The sequence below is a fragment of the Chelonia mydas genome, chromosome 21 (assembly GCF_015237465.2).
Source record: "Chelonia mydas isolate rCheMyd1 chromosome 21, rCheMyd1.pri.v2, whole genome shotgun sequence".
Taxonomy (NCBI): domain Eukaryota; kingdom Metazoa; phylum Chordata; order Testudines; family Cheloniidae; genus Chelonia; species Chelonia mydas.
In genome coordinates, this window is record NC_051261.2 from 11,362,196 (window position 1) to 11,375,260 (window position 13,065).

Below are 13,065 nucleotides of genomic sequence, written 5' to 3' on the forward strand. Positions count from 1 at the left end.
CCACACCCATGCTCTAAATTCCTGGGTGTCCTCCCCAGTGCAGGAGGAAAAGGTAGCTGTCAGCACACATAGGGATTCACCTTCCCATTGGCTGGGAGCAGCAGCCATGATGCAACTGACTAGCTCGTGATTTACACCCTCCAAAAGCAAGCCTAAAAACCCCTGTGGAATATCTGCTTCAAACCACTTTTATTTCCCCAGCAGAGGGGCTGCCCCCTGGTTTTTGTTTTATAAAATGGTGTCGTTTTTCCCTGAATTCCTCGCCCATGCAGCACAAGAGGTTGGCAGGCTGATTACTTCAAGTGAGAACAGGCATGGAGTAAATAGACAGCACTTCTGTCAGCACTTTCCTTTGATCAGTGGCTGACTGACTTCAGATGTGTCTTGGTTGCCCTGCCTCCCCGTTTTGGTGGGGCCGAGACAGAGCGGAAAGCGCTTTGACTGCAGGCCGAGTCAGCAATTCTGGGGGCCGTGATTAGCTGCTGCAGAGACTTGAACTAAAAATAGGGTAGAACGCAAGGATCACAAGTGAGAAATCAGGTGAGAGATTGTGAAACACCATGGGTCTTCTCCTGCATTTAAACATCCCCTGCTGTTTCCATACATCCTTTGAGCTGCTCCCCCCCCACACACACACACACATCAGTTATTTTGCTGGGTCTCATCCTGTCTTAGTTGGATCCGAGGGTCCCAAGCTGTGGTCCCTAGTCCACTTTCCGGTGGGTTGCAGAGAGCTGGTGGCCAGCCACATGGTGCTGGCCCCACTCCTTGCTTCCACCTGCTTGGATTGCATCTCTGACAGTATTGTCCTAATGTTACTTTGTCAGGTCAGCAGTTACTGTCGCTGCTATGAGGCGGAGCATCCTGCTGTCCCCGCTGGGAGAGGCAGTGTTCAGAGGCCGGTTGCTGTATGGGAACATGGGCCACGCTATGGGAAAATACAAGAGCTGCTCAAGTCGGCCCTGGTCCTGGAAGCTTTTAGGCATCTGAGTAACTTTATGCCCATGAGGGCTCCTGTGTGAAACACCCATTGTGTTCAAAGGGGGAGAGTTGCTTTTGTATATAAGTGTTTGCAGGCTCAGAGCCTTGGCGTGGAAACTCCTTAGGACAGAGGTTGTGGTCCTGATTCTGCCTCTGTTTTACTGGTGTAAATCAGAAAGGCTGAAACCAATGGAGTTAGAACTGAGCCCTTTGTGTCTTGCATCATGCCACCTGCCTTGCTGCCCGGAATGCACCCTCTTCTGTTTTCCACCCCCCCAACCCCCCAATGTTTGGGCCAGTTCCTGAACTTGGGTTACACCAGTGTAAATCAGGAGTCACTCCTCTTCATTTACACTGGGGTAGCTGACAGCAGGATCAGGCCCGACGTTTGTCATTTTTCCATCTGCAACCTCACATCTCTGATCAGCAATCGTTAGTGCGACCAGGAAGCCACAGAGGTACGTGGCTCTGTACAGCTGGTAACCTAGGTCAATCCAAGAGCAGAAATCAAAGCCTGAAGGAGGTCAGAATTAGTCCAGCACAAGGATGGGGCAGCTTGTGGCCATTCAGGGAATGGAAATGGGGGTGAGAAGAGCTCTGGAAGCTGAGCATGGTAGCTGGGAATCCATCCCAGAACCGCCGTGGTGGCCCGGCAGCTCCTGTTGAATTGAAATTGGTGGGAGGGGCAAGCACGCAGCTGAGTAGCTCCTGGGATCCAGCCCACAGTCAGGAATGGGCCTAGGAGTCACAGGGGCGTGCTCAGGCGAGGAGGAGTGTAAGGAGAGAGGGGGAGGCCTGGGGTGACGGAGGTGGAGGCAGGAGCAATGCAGAGGCTCTGGCATGGAGGCAGAGAAGCTGGAACTGCAGAAGCAGGGAAATGAATGCAGTGATCTGAGACCACACCGAGGTGCAGACAGAAGAGGCATCCGCATTGCATGCTAAGGCTCCATCGTTCGTTGTCTTGGGCAGGTAACTGTCTCCCTATTAAGTATCTTCCAAGTGCCAGTACAGAGGGGTATGGTGCATGTATCTGACTGGTCAGAGCAGGGACCTGGTAGCTAGGACTCCCAGGTTCTATTTCTTCTTCTGGTGGGAATGTGGGCCAGGGATTAGAGCAGGAGATGGGCTGTCAGGACCCCCGGCTTCAATTCCTGGTTCTGCCACTGATTCACCGCGTGACCTTCGACAAGTCACTTTCCTTTCTCCCTCTGTCAAAGGGGGAAAATACCTGTCTCACAGGGCTTATATAGACACTGGTTGAAAAGTGTTTTGAGATCCTCCAATGCAAGCTGCTGGCCAGGCACAAAACAGTAGTATTAACAGTGCAATCAGCACAGCCCAAAAGCAAACTCACAAAGCAGGAGTCTGGCTGCGGGATCCAATAAAGATAGATAAGACGCAGTACACAGTAGGGTCAGTTCAGAAGCAAGGGCTACCCTTCGGACTAAGCAGTCCAGGAGCCTTTGTAACACTTATCTGGGTTAGTCCTGATGGTTGAGCCTGTAAATTTCTTGAGACAAGGTCTGTTTATCCTCTTTGTTCTGCCTAATCTATGGGTATTTACAGGGCTCCCAGCGCCAGAGTCCATCAGCACTAAACCTTCCAGTGCCCAGAATGCTGCCACTGCTCAGTGAATAATTCATTGCCATTAATAATTTCATGGCCTAAGATCAGCAGCAGCCTGTATCATTTGGTCATATTTTTACCCTCATTCTCACACCAGGGCTGGTTGCGGGGGTGACCAACTGGCCCAGTAACCCCACTGGCCGGTCGCCAGTCTGTTGTGAGTGGACCCAGGGGCTGGGTCCCACAGGCTGCCAAGTCAGGTGGGTCTGGGTGGCGGCTCCTCACTGATTCTAGCTCTGGGTCTTCAGGGCACGCTCCCAGGTGCCCTAAACTCCAAAACCAGCACCTCAGCCCACGCAGTCCTTCCCGCAGCCTCCTCTGGAGCTCCACCAAGGCTGTGAGCCAGCCGGGCTTCCTGTTGATCCCCTTCAGAGACAACATGGCAGGAAAGCCAGGAACGTGGGCTCAGTGCAGGAATTTCTTAACCACGCTGACTTAACTAGCGAGCATTTGACCAGTAACAGATCTTGGAACAAACAACAAAAGTCCAGAGCTGCCCTGTGCCCTCGTCTGAGCTCGCCTTGTCCGAGGCTGCGGTTTGTCAGTGTTTCAGGCTGGGCCGAGTCCCCCCATCCCCTGCACGTCCTCCTTACGTGTCTGAGGGCTGACTCCCCTCCACACAGCAGTCCCTGACTCTGAGGAATCATAGAATCATAGAATATCAGGGTTGGAAAGGACCTCAGGACGTCATCTAGTCCCACCCCCTGCTCAAAGCTCTAGCCCTCACCGGTTGTGTGGGTCCCCCCTTGTGTAGAGACTGTAGGTCCAGGTGGCTGGGCCAGCAGCTGAGAGACAATCAAAGTGGATGGTCCCAGCTCACTCTGTGGTGATGTAGGGACCGTCTGTTGCTGAACTGCCTGCAATGCTCTTGGGCAGGTCCAGGCTTGCACATCACAGCGCCCTGCATTTCCGCATCTAGTATAAGAACAAGACAGCGTTTGGAGCTTGTGACAGCCACGCTGTCACCGTGTGCTCAGGCCCTGATCCTGCATTGCTCACAGTCCCACAAACCCTCTGCCCGCTCAGCGAGCGCTCCCTGCACGAGCAGGGGGATACACTTCCCTCTGAGAACCCAGGGTGCGCACACTCTCTCTAGTCACCGCACTAGCCATGTACAGCTGGTTCAAGCAAAAAATTCAGAGGTTAGCACACAAGGGGCTAGATCCCTCACCTGAGCCACCTCTGCAGACTCAGGTTTGCCAGATATCCAGGGGCGATGCTGCCCTCTACTTAAAAGCTCAGCAAGTTCTCAACCTCTCCCAGCCTGAGCCCTTTGCTTAGATCTGCCCCGGCCCCACTTCTTGTTACCAACAGGGGAAGGACAAGGTGGTCGCTACCCCCGCCACGTTCGTGACCCCCAGGTTGAAATCCTATAGACTAGCACAGGGGTCGGCAACCTGCTGATATTTAGTAGCACTCTGCTGCCAGCCAGGGTCCCGGCCGCCGGCCCCCCTGCCGGCCTGGATGGACGGAACCCTGGGCCAGCAGAGGGCTGAGCGGGGCCAGCAGCCGGGACCCCAGGTCGGCAGCATGCTGAGTGGGGCCAGCGGCCGGGACCCCGGCTGGCAGGGGCCGGCAGATGGAATCCCAGACTGGTAGAGGGCTGAGCAGGGCCGGCAGCCGGGACCCCGGCTGGCAGGGTCCGGCGGCCGGGACCCCGGCTGGCAGGGGCCGGCGGCCGGGACCCCAGGCCGGCAGCAGGCTGAGTGGGGCCGGTGGCCGGGACCCCGGCTGGCAGGGGCTGGCAGACAGAACCCCAGACTGGCAGCGGGCTGAGCGGCTCAGCGGTTCCATCTGCTGCCCATGCTGCCAGTCGAGGGTTCTGTGTGTTCTCTCTTCCCACACATGCTCCCTACTCAAAACAATACTCAGCAGAAAGCTCCTGGTCAGGCTCACGCACCCCTTTTGTCTTTTAGATGGGGGCTTATGCTTACAGTTATGTTAATTGAAGGGTGAGTTCACACCTATCGATCTTGATGGGGTTTTAACCGGCTCATAACAACAATTATATTGAGATGTCCCATAGTAAGGAGAGGACAATTTGCTGCAACATAAAGATGTTTGGGTGGACTGTTGTTATAATGTATAGTACCTGGATTTTTAATAGTGCTGTTTCATTGGTAGATCTGAAAGCATAATGCTTTTATCTTCACAACACCCCTGTAAGGCAGAGCTGGACTATTATCCCCATTTTTACAGATGGAAAACTGAGGCACAGAGTTGCTAAGTGAGTTACCCAAGGTCTCCCAGGAAGTTTGTGGCAGCGGGGGCAATTGAACCTGTTACGGGCTCCATGCTACTGCCCTAACCCCCCAGCCCATCCTTCCATCTGCTGATAGCAAGCCAAGAAGATGTCTGATGTGACACGAGGTTCGGCTCCAGGGGCCTGAGAGTGTGACAAGCTGGGTGATGTCTGGATGCCATACTCTGCTGCATTGTGCTCTGAGGACACAAGCTGATCGCATTTTTTTTCAAATGAAAAACATTTTTGTCAAAAAATGGTCTTGTTGCCCAAGTGCGACATTTCACACAAACCATTGTGGTTCTCAAATGTTTGATCATTTTCACTTTTAATTGATCAGTTAGGGGGGATTGTTTACGATTTTGGGGAGTTGATTTTTCCCCCTTTGTTGCTAATTAATTATAATAAATGGGCCAGGACCCCACTGCATTAGGGGCTCTACAATCACAGAATGAAGAGATGATCCCTGCCCCTGTCACTATCTAAGACAAGAGAAAATAGATGAATACAGACAGACAGTGGCTTAGTCCTCTGCCACTGACCTGTTGCATGACCTTGGACAAATCACTTTCCCTGTCTGTGCCTTTGTTTCCTTTCCCACCCATTCTCTGTCTTGTCTCTTCAGACTGCAACCTCTTAGGTACAGGGACTGCCTCTTACTTTGTGTATGTACAGTGCCTGGAATAATGGAGACCTCTATGCATGACTGTAGGAGAAATAAGTCATTTGTGTCCTGATCCTGCAAGCACTATGGGACATCAGTGGGGCTTCTCATGAATACGGTGTTCCAGGCCGTGGTTCGTCTTGCAGAATTGGGCCATGCTGGGTCTCTCCTGCACCCCAGAACAACTGAATTAGAAAAAAGTTATTTTGAAAAATTCTACATTTTAAAAACAAACAAAAATTTCAAGAAAAAAATCCACAGAAAAAAGTAGAAATAGGAGCAGTTTAGTCCATTTGGAAAGCTAGTGGAAATAAATGTGTATATATATATATGTGTATATATATATATATATATATATATATAATTAATCATCCAGCCCTAGTGCTGGCATTTTGATGCACGGTAGGCATGCTGGCCCAGTGCAAACATTGGAGCACGAATGTTTATCCTATTGCATAAAAGGTGACATCCTAGTTAGTTCCTGCTCTTTTGATGTCCCTGTGTTTTTCTGATGAGAGCCTCATACTAATTACCCTCTGCTCCTACCCCTACAGGAGCAGTCCCTCCAGAGCATGTATATATGCCTTTCATCTCAAACGCCTACAAATTTCCTGCTGTCCCCTCTACATAACATCCCGCATTCTGCAGCCTCGCCCCAGATATATGTCCCACCGATGTTCTTCCTACCCCCTTAAGAAGCATCCCATATAGGCTCTCCTGGAAGCATCCACCACAGATGATTCACACTCCACCATGGGTCATTCACACATGAAAGGCATCCCTGTCTGGTTCCCTACAGGGTAACACCCCATGGATCCCCCCCCCCCCCCCGTATCTTCTATAGGGTATCACTCCTCTAGGCGCATCCTCTGTCACCAGCTCTGGCCAGTGCCTCAGTTTCCCTGTGGGGTGGGCGGTTTGACTTCGGGCTGACCCGGAAATAGCCCGACTGGACGATAGAGGAACTCCGACCAGGGGTAGAGGGCCAGTGCAACCTTTGCAGACCGCTGTACCCCTTGCAGGCCTCTGATTTGGCTTGTGGAGGCCCAAGTTCCACCTCGCTTGAAATCCACTTGCTTACAAAACCAGACCTAAAAGGGCGGAAGGGTCGCAGCTTGCTCGTACTGCAAAATGGCTGACTTGCTCGTGTTTGCCGTATAATTATAAAATAAACCGACCGGCGCGTAAATCGAGTGCTGAGATTTCGGCGTCCGGTCTAGAGCGCCGGGTAAACAAGTCACCGTCTGTGTGAAACGGTTACTTCGTGCTGACGTTGCTGGGGCTTTTTCTGCAGCCTGTTGTAAAACTAGGCAAGTATCTAGATGAGCCGACGTCCCCCTGGAAGGTCCCTGCGTACCCCAGGGGGACACGTACCCCCCCTGGCTGAGATTGAGATTGCCCCCAGCTCGTTCCCTACCCAGCATGCTTTGCTCACAGCCTACAAGTCCCATGATCCTCCTGGCATAGTTTCCACGCGGACATTTCCGGCTTTGCCTCGTCCTGAGCGCCCGCCAGGGGGCGCCGGGCCTCCTCCTGCAAGGGGGGCGGGGGGCGGAACGGGCTTGGGCCGTTGCTGTGGCGATATGCTAATATAGCCCAGGCGCTGCTGATTGGCTGGAGGGGGCGGGGTACCTGGTGGCGTCAGGGCGGATGCGTGTGACGTATTGACGGGGGGGTGGGGCTAGGGGGAAAAGTTCTGGGCTGAGCTGGAGCTTGACGGGGGGCGGGTTGGAGCCTCCGCGTTGGCAGCAGGTGAGGGGGGGAAGGGACCCCCCCGGGAACGCTCTGTCCTGAGCCCCACTGGGGGGAGGGGTCCCCTCTGCCGACACCCCCGCCCCCTGCCCTGTCTCCGGGGGGGGAGACCCCTCTGCCCGCCGCCGCCCCCTGCCCTGTCTCCGGGGGGGGAGACCCCTCTGCCCGCCGCCCCCCCCAGCCTTGTCTCCGGGGGGCCCCTTCTGCCCGCCGCCCCCCCCCAGCCCTGTCTCCGGGGGCCCCCCCTCTGCCCGCCGCCCCCAGCCCTGTCTCCGGGGGCCCCCCCTCTGCCCGCCGCCCCCAGCCCTGTCTCCAGGGGGCCCCCCCTCTGCCCGCCGCCCCCAGCCCTGTTTCTGGGGGGACGGACCCCTCTGCCCGCCGCCCCTAGCCCCTTCCCAGGGGACCCCTCTGTCCCCAACCCTCTGTCTGCGGGGGGTGGGGGAGCCCTCTGTCTGCCAGCCCCTTCCTGGGGGGGACCCCTCTGCCCCCAGCCCTGTCTCTGCGGGGCCCCTCTGCCAGCTGCCCCCAGCCCCTCTCTGGGGGGGACCTCTCTGTCTGCAGCCGACCCCCCGCCCTGGGAGTAAGGGGGGAGGGGGAACCTCTCTGTCTGCAGCTCCCAGCGTTCTCCCCCTGTTCCCTCACACTCCTGCTTCGGAGAGAAGTGGGCCTGGCTCCGGTAATGGGGCGTTGAAAGGCAGGTGGAGGGTCTGAAGCGAGTGTCATCTCAGGTACAAGGTGCTGGGGGGAGAGGTGTAACCAAGGAGGGATTCGCGGTCGGAGCAGGGAATGGCAGAGAGAGGGTGCCCGGGTTCTAGCCCGGCTCTGGGGCAAGGGTGTGATCTTGTGGCTTGAGCAGGAGATTGCGGACATAGGACTGGTAGGTTCCACTGGCTGTCTCAGTGACCTGCCACAAATCTCATTTCCTCTCTCTGCCTTGGTTTTCCTGTCTATAAACGGAGGGTGATGCTTCCTTATCTCTCTATTGTAGTCTCGAAGCACTGTAGAACTATGTATAGCGATCACACCGCCCACCTAGGACATATGGCCATGTCTGGGGTGGGATCCAGTAGAAATAGAGCAGCTGTGTATCAATGCTACATGGATGTTTAGGACAGCAAGTAAAGAATCTTGTATCTAGATGAAACTGCTTGTAGGTGAGGGCAGAAAAACAGCCCTTGCTTATTTCCCAGGTAGGCTGCAAGTTTTAATTAATTGATTAATTATATGTTAAGTGCCTGGAGATTCTTGGATGGAAGACAAAGGAATGTAAAGATGCAAGACAGCCACCCAGCTTCCTAGATTAGAGACTGGTTTCTTTCACCCCTTACCTCCTTACTTGTTTATTGACTTAGGCTTGTTACATCTTTTTTATTCCATGCTGACCAGCTCCCAACTCCTTGCTGCAACAGCTGACTCCTTTGTGATACAGTGTTTGGCTCTACCTCAGAACAAGAGAGCTTTCCTCATCCAAGTGTAATAGCCTCTTTCCCGAGCAGATTTCCTCCTGCCTGTCTGCTGTGGAAAGGGATGGTCAATCTGCCTTCCTGACCTTGCTGCTTTTTCGACAGCTGGTGCTGAGTGCCTCCCCATCAGATCATACAAAACTGCCCTCCTCACTTTCAGTGAGAGGATCTCAAAGCACTTCAGACAGTAGAGAATTAAGCCATGAGACTTTGATGTAGGTGTGTAGTACTATCTATAGGTGGAGAAACTGCGGCAGAGAGAGGGGCTAGAACCTGCATCTCTTGATTCCAATCCTGTGCTTTAAGCGCACAACTGTTTTTCCTCGTTCTTATTATTAAGAAAGCCTGTCTCTTATTATTTTGTACGACTGTAGTTTAGTAGCTGAATTGCCTGTATGGACTCAGTCTGCCATGGCAGACTAAAACAACTTAGAGTGACCCTTTAACAGCCCATCTTGTCTGATCAGACAGGCACACAGGTGTAAATATCTTCCCCTCCAACTGCCGTGTCATGGGCAGAGCCCTTGTGAAAAGGGGCTGGCTAGACAGCCATGGAGGCTGAAGATCTCTTCTGTACTGTAAAGCAGGTAAGGGGGGGCAGTAGCACAGCAGACTCTCCCCCACCCCCTGGGTTCCTGCCAACGTACATCAGCGCTGACCTGGAGGGATCGTCTTAGCGTGGAAAGGGAATTCAGTCTCCATGGTCCAAGTATCTCTTAGTCCCTTGTTGGTAGGCAGGCTAGTGGTGATGGTTCTTGTCACGTTTCCTTTAGAGGCTGGTCTGAGACCCGCCATCTTCATTTCCCATTGGCCTCAGGACAGCTGTCAGATAGTAATGATTTCTGGCCATTCCCCACCTGGATTTTGAATGGGTGGCCCTGATGTGACTCTCGATATCCTATTTCCAGTTGCTGGAACCAACTCATCCTTCTCGCGGGGCCTGTTTTCTTACTGACGCCTTCACTTTCTCACACCAGGTTGAAGGCCCCCAGATACAAATGTGCTGAAAGCTGGGTGAGTTTCTTCCTTAACAGTTTGAGCCTGTCAACCTGGAAGAATAGAGGAAGCTTTGGGAGGAGCTGGGATGTTCTGATGAGTTGGTGCAGGTATCGCCTTGCACCAAGTGGTGATGGGGCATGTCCTGACATTTGGTTGAGAGCAGAGCAAGGTGAACTAATGACTTAATATTGGTTTTCAAACTTGTGTCTGTCTCTGTTGGCAGTTGGAGCTCGGACAGTGTCATAAGGTGTGTGCAGTCAGGGTGTGACTTGCATTCTGATTGGCAGTGTCAGCACTGGATCTCCTGTAGAGCTTTGTGTTACAGGGTCTGGGAAGGTTTTTACTGGTAGCGGAGTTGAAGGAAGTGTACTTGAGTTCAAGGCACCTGGCTGTGTGTGATTTATTTTACTACCCAGAAATAATAATAAATTTGCAGACTTGGACTTACGGTATAGTTGTTTTCCCTTTTAGGAGGAAACAGGAGGAATATTCTGCAACCCTAATGTCCTGTTTACAAAGGCAATTTATTTTATGTAATTTTAGAATAGTTGCTAGAGCAGAGGATTGGGAATCAAGATTCCTGGATTCTCTTCTTTGTTCTGCCACTGACTCACCCAGTGGCCAAAGGGCAAATTATAAGACTATAGAAATGTAGATCTGGCAGGGACCTTGAGATCACCTTGAAAAGTGAAATGATTCACAGAGAGAACGTTCATGTCACTGCTCTGTGCCTCAGTTTCCCCACCTGTAAGATGGGGATAATGCTTACAGGGAGATTGAGTCTTAATTACTGTGTGCGAAGTACATTGAGATCCTTGCCTAAAAAATATTCTACACAAGTGTTAAGTACTGTAAATAGTTCACTAGTGCATGCACCACTGTCATGCATTGGATGGAGTCTGAACTACTGAACTGCCTATTTAATGCCCCGTGCTGCTAATAGTTAATGGCAATTTGTGACCATATTGTGTAGCATTCAAAGGTCTTTCAGACCGACCAAGCAATTGCTATCTTTCCTCTTTAAGCCAGCCCTGTCTTGATAACTGAAGTGGTTTATCTGCAGGCACTCAGCTAGCTTGTGGTTCTTCTAATACTGAAATGTCTTATTCTGAAATGGGGGCTTTCTCATTGGCATGGAGGAGCAGCTGAGCCCATATAATACTGGGAAGGGAACAAAGGTTCAAGATGCATCTATGTTCTTAGCATCTTTGTTTAATCTCAGTGTTGGTTATGAAACCCAGTTATTCTGCATAACGGTGTGTTTAAAAATACACCCTATTTTCTCTAAAAGAAAAGGAGTACTTGTGGCACCTTAGAAACTAACAAATGTTTTTGAGCATAAGCTTTCGTGAGCTACAGCTCTGTAGCTCACGAAAGCTTATGCTCAAAAACATTTGTTAGTCTCTAAGGTGCCACAAGTACTCCTTTTCTTTTTGCGAATACAGACTAACACGGCTGCTACTCCAAAGCCTATTTTCTCTAAGTCCCCTAGTTCTGAATTGTTTATTAGCTGTTTTCTCCAGAACCTGGTAGCTTGTTGCTCCACACTTCTATGCTTGAAGCTGTTTCACTGTGTTTCGATGCTATTTTTCTGGTCATCAGAGAAGCCACTAAGAGCCGTTTCTCTATTGAATCTGTGAGTTTTAGCAACTTGATTGCTCCAACTAGTCACTGGTAAGTGTAAATAGTCACCTGAAGAGTAAGATTAAGTATCGTTCTAATGCATAGATCTTCTCACCTCCCATACTGACAGGACACTCCCTCAGCACCTGGGCTAAGGAAACCCCTCCTAACATTTCTAAGAAGCGTCAGTGTCTTTAATACCAACTCTCTGTGTTGTCCTCCAGGTCTAGTGTATTCAGGCTGTAGTTTCTTATAGTGTAAGTCAGTTGTGAAGGTCTAATTGAGGGTCTTCCAACATTATACTTGATCTCAGACCAGTGTTCTCTTGATATTTCAACTTAGAGGTCTATGACTTCCGTTGATGGCAGCTGTACGACAATCCATAAAAACCACGAAAGAGTCTTTAATAAACATCTGCGACTGCTGAACAATTCTGTTCTTCTCAGGCTTTTGCCTTCACCAGACCAGGGGCATTACCCTAGAGTTCAGTCTGAGCGTGCAGCAAGGGTGCATATAAACTTCAGAGTTGCAGTTGGATCTGCTCCCATTCTTCCCGTGGCATAGAAATAGCTGGACTTCATGCATATCAGTGGAGATTTGTGTTATGTTGTTCTCTTGCAGTTTTCTTCAATATGCAGCTCTTTGTGGTGATATGGTAACTACGTGGTAGCTTTCACCAGCAGGCGAACAGTGACAGCAGCTCCAAAGAGGTAACCCTTCCCTTCATGTGCAATGTGGTTTACAAAGACTTTTGCCCTATTGGGTTTTTTAAAAACTCAGTGTGGGATAAGTGTGTGAATTATCTTTAAGATCTGTTCCATGCTTTTTGGAGGTCTTATTAGTGTCTGCAGAATTTAAGCTTTCCCTCTTTTTTAGTCCGTTTCTATCCTTATGTTTATGTAATTTTCTGACTGTGAACTTTACGGGGCTGCATAGACAGCCTGTCCCCACTCATCTCTCAACTATAATGAAGACAGGCTAAAAATTGTTAGCTGTTTCTAGTGACTGGAAGTTGAAGCTAGACTGGAAATAAGGTGTAGATTTTAAACATGAGAGTAACTAACCATGTGAACAATTTACCCAGGGTTGTGGTAAATTCTCCATCACTTGCGATTTTTAAATCAAGATTGGATGCTTTTCTAAAAGACATGCACTAGTTAAGCAGTGATTATTTAGAGGGAGTTCTCTGGCCTGTATTATGCAGGAGGGTAGACTAGCTAATCACAATGGGTCCCATCTGTCCTTAGAATCTATGAATTTCACTGCATTTTAACAGAAACATCAGCTGTTCTGAGATTGTGGGTGGGGCCTGGGGATGTAGAAAGAGCTTAGATAAACTGCTATGACTGTTTTTCCATCACTCCGACTACTGCGTATATTCTTATGTAACTGTCTCCTTTACATGAGACGAAAACAACTGAGTTAACTGCAGAGATGAAATGGGGTTTGTTAGGACATCATGGGACATGTGCTCTGAGAACTGTTGTTGTTTTCCTAGGCTTCTGAGTTGGCACACAAAGTACAACGCAGTCACATGGGAACCAAAACGTTGTGTGTAGGCTTGATTTCTTTCTGCCACAGCGCACATCATGGTAACTTAGCTGAACGGGCTGCTGTTTGCTAGTGTAAAACAAAATGTGACTTTTCCTAAAGTGTGTGCATCTGTTTCTGCTGGGTTTTTTTAAGCATTCAAGACATGAGCCTCGAAACATGTT

The 13,065-nt window shown here is 50.7% G+C and overlaps 1 protein-coding gene across 7 annotated transcripts in view; it reads left to right on the plus strand.

The window, feature by feature from the left end:
- Positions 1–1,798: 1,798 nt before the first annotated feature.
- Positions 1,799–13,065, plus strand: part of PPARD (peroxisome proliferator activated receptor delta) — a 42,528-nt gene continuing 31,261 nt past the window's right edge. For 2 of the 7 annotated variants that reach the window (XR_006286846.1, XM_037884866.2), the window contains exons 1-2: positions 7,195–7,265; positions 11,972–12,060. The gene's annotated coding sequence lies outside the window, so the exon portion shown is untranslated. Of the gene's footprint in view, positions 1,951–7,147; positions 7,266–7,790; positions 7,994–9,718; positions 9,743–11,971; positions 12,061–13,065 lie in introns of those variants that run through there. The other 5 variants (XM_043533531.1, XM_007063494.4, XM_037884868.2 and 2 more) reach the window with 5 other exon arrangements.